Raw genomic sequence first — 3281 nt, 5'->3', positions numbered from 1 at the left:
GGTATTCCACTTTATTTGTGGGATACCCCATGGAGGTTTATTCCGATTACCTGTACTTACTCGCTCTCTCTAATGGCATCAACTCGAGATCTCTGGGTTTCCTGTACCCTTAGTTGCTGTTACTTCGGATCTTTATCCGTGTGGTAGATTTCCTGATCCCTTTTACATTTTCCCGCATTTTTACCGCTTTCTTAGCTGGAAGACCTCGATAGGAGGCAATGTTTTTATGTGTTTACTTTTGTGCCTAAAGACCTCTAAGAAGAGGCACCAGTGCTAAAGATGATAACACGAAATTATATCACATTTTAAGACTTAACTTAATTAGATTATATTATCATTTACTTTAATTTATCCCATTTTATCAGATATTATGCAGTATTTCTTTTCTATTTACATCAGGTACCCATTTTGAAGCAAAAGTGAAAAAGGGAAGAAAAGGAGGTGTAAAAAGGAACAAAAAGGAGAGAAAAGGAACCAAAGGCCAAAGCCCAGCCCAAAGCGCACAAGTCACCAATGCTGTGCCTGTGACGGACGTCACAGGACGCGTGACGAGCGTCACGCGAAGTAGCCTTGTGACGGACGTCACACATGGTGTGACGAGCGTCACACCAGTCCACTAGCTTTTTGGCGCAAGTTACGCTCTCAGAAGAATGGAAGTAACGTTGAGGACTTCGTGTCCTATTCCCAAGCCATGAATTTAGCATGCTGAAGACTCGTGGAAAAGAAGAAAAAGGCAGTTAGTAGCACTACTATAAATAGCTACCCTAATCCCTCTCGTTTGCTCTCCTCTCTTTGCCGTTTACACACACCGAAGCTCTGCCGATTTTCTGTTCAAGCTTTTGCTTATTTTTCTTTTTCCAGCAGAATTAATATTGTTTATTTTATTTATTTCTTTTGCAAGTTTTATTTTCTTCTTCCCTTGCAAATTTACCTTTCCCGTTTTTAGCTTTTAGATATTTTTCGCATAATAGTTTCTACACCGGAAATTATTGTGCAACTTTATACCGGATTTAACCTTACGTTATATTCGAGTTTTTTTTATTTCCTTGATTTAATTTACTGTTTAATTGAAGAATCGAAGAACAAATCCTACCGGCTTGTGGAGGAGTGTTCAAGACCATTGTATTACGCATTCAGGTTCTCTAATTGTTATTTAATATTTAATGTTTTATTCTATTGTTTATTTACATTGCCTGCCTGAAATGAGTCTGTGTATGCATGATAATAGTTATTATTTAGTTAGCATGTCTGGCTAATTCGCCTAGGTATCGGTATGTAAAGTAAGCAGAAAAAGGGGTCGAGACTGAGTCGGTCTATTCAAACTTAAAATTAGAATCAATCTTTTTATGGTCTTAACTTACAGGTTTAATAACAAGATTTTTTACAAAAGTAAAGGACATAAAGAAGTTGAAACCAACAGAGCGAGAGTTTGAGGTTTTAACTGGACAGTGTAAGTTAGTCATTAAGTCTATCTCAGGGCGAGAGCAAGTTTTAGAATTAATTAAATTCTGACTTTTTTCCAAAAAGTATTTTTAAAGATTGAATGTGAGGACGAGAGTTAAGCATTTAGATTTAATTGTATAACCTAAGTCAACAGAGCGAGAGTTTGAGATAAGGGTGTTTAAAACGGTCAGTATTTTCTTAAAAAGAGTTTCTGCAACTTTATTGTTTTCAAAATATGATTTTTGACTTAATTATAAGTGACAGCTACATTAATATAAGATCATGGTTTCTTCAACAGAGCGAGAGTTTGAGATAAAACCTTTAACCAATAAAGTTAATCGAAACGATTTATTTTAAGACCGAGAGACCGACAAGGAATTGATTCCCTAGTTTTGACGAACTACATACCGATATCCGTTTTATTAATATTTAATCTAGATATTAGTTTAGTTTTTAGCTTCCTTCCCCAAACAATCAACTATTATTCACCTTAGCTTTACGAAGTAACCTTAGATAACGGTATATCGATTCATAAGTCCCTGTGGGATCGATATCTTTTAAAACTACGCGATAGAACTGTGCACTTGCAGTTTGTACCCCATTCTCGACTCATAAAGTCGCGATCAAGTTTTTGGCGCCGTTGCCGGGGACTTTTATTCAATCGATATCGTAACTCTTCCGTTACGCTGTAGAGACTAGGTTTCTTTTTCCTTCTATTCTTTCTTTCGTTGATTTGTATGCCACGCACTCGCTCTCAAGGCGAACTGCTCTATTTACGAATCAACGATATCGAACTATATCTCCGAGTCTTACGACGAATTCGGGAATATCGTGCTGAAAACAATCTCCCTCCTATAAACCTTCCTGATATCAAAAACATTTTTCCTTCTTTAACCGAGATGGCAGAACCAGCTCGTGGTCTTAGAGATTACGCCGCTCCATCGCAAGATGAACCGCATTCAAGTATTGCTCCGCCCGCAATCGAAGCAAACAACTTTGAACTTAAACCTTCGTTGTTGCAGGCTGTGCAACAGAACCAATTCTCTGGAAATCTTACCGAAGATCCAAACCTTCATTTATCCGTATTTGTCCAATACGCTGATACTGTTAAAGCTAATGGTGTCACTTCAGAGGCAATTCGACTTCGTCTTTTTCCTTTCTCATTAAGAGATAGCGCTAGAAGATGGCTTCAATCTCTCCCTTCCAACTCAGTCACCACCTGGAACGAGTTGAAGAAAGTTTTTCTTGCCCGATATTTTCCACCAAGCAAAACAGCTATGTTAAGAGCCCAGATAAACGGATTTAAACAGAAAGACAACGAGTCTCTTTTCGAAGCATGGGAAAGATACAAAGACATGATGAGACTTTGCCCACACCATGGTTTGGAAGACTGGTTAGTAATTCACACATTTTATAATGGTCTCTTATACAATACAAGGCTAACAATAGACGCCGCTGCAGGTGGTGCACTAATGAACAAACCTTATGCTGATGCTTACCAGCTTATCGAGAGCATGGCCCAAAACCACTATCAGTGGGGAACCGAACGAACAACAGTGGAAAAACCTCAACCGAAAACTGGCATGTACGAGATAAGTAACCTTGATCACGTTAATGCAAAAGTGGATGCTTTGGTCCAGAAGATTGAAAGTTTAAACGTATCACCTCCAACCGCCGTGGTTGCTATAACTCAGAATTGCGAGGTCTGTGGAATCCAAGGCCACACTCCTGCGGAATGTCAACTCTTGACTGGAATCCAAACAGAGCAAGTAAACTATGCTCAAGGAAGCCCCTATTCGAATACCTATAACCCAAATTGGAAGAACCATCCAAACTTT

At 38.6% G+C, this 3281-nt stretch overlaps 1 pseudogene; it reads right to left on the bottom strand.

Annotated features, from left to right (window-relative positions):
• Positions 1 to 2727: 2727 nt before the first annotated feature.
• On the bottom strand, positions 2728 to 2827 carry LOC127133768 (uncharacterized; annotated as a pseudogene).
• Between the last annotated feature and the right edge of the window lie 454 nt (positions 2828 to 3281).

Source organism: Lathyrus oleraceus, chromosome 3 (genome assembly GCF_024323335.1).
Source record: "Lathyrus oleraceus cultivar Zhongwan6 chromosome 3, CAAS_Psat_ZW6_1.0, whole genome shotgun sequence".
In the NCBI taxonomy this organism is placed as follows: domain Eukaryota; kingdom Viridiplantae; phylum Streptophyta; class Magnoliopsida; order Fabales; family Fabaceae; genus Lathyrus; species Lathyrus oleraceus.
This window is presented reverse-complemented; position numbering and strand designations above follow the sequence as displayed.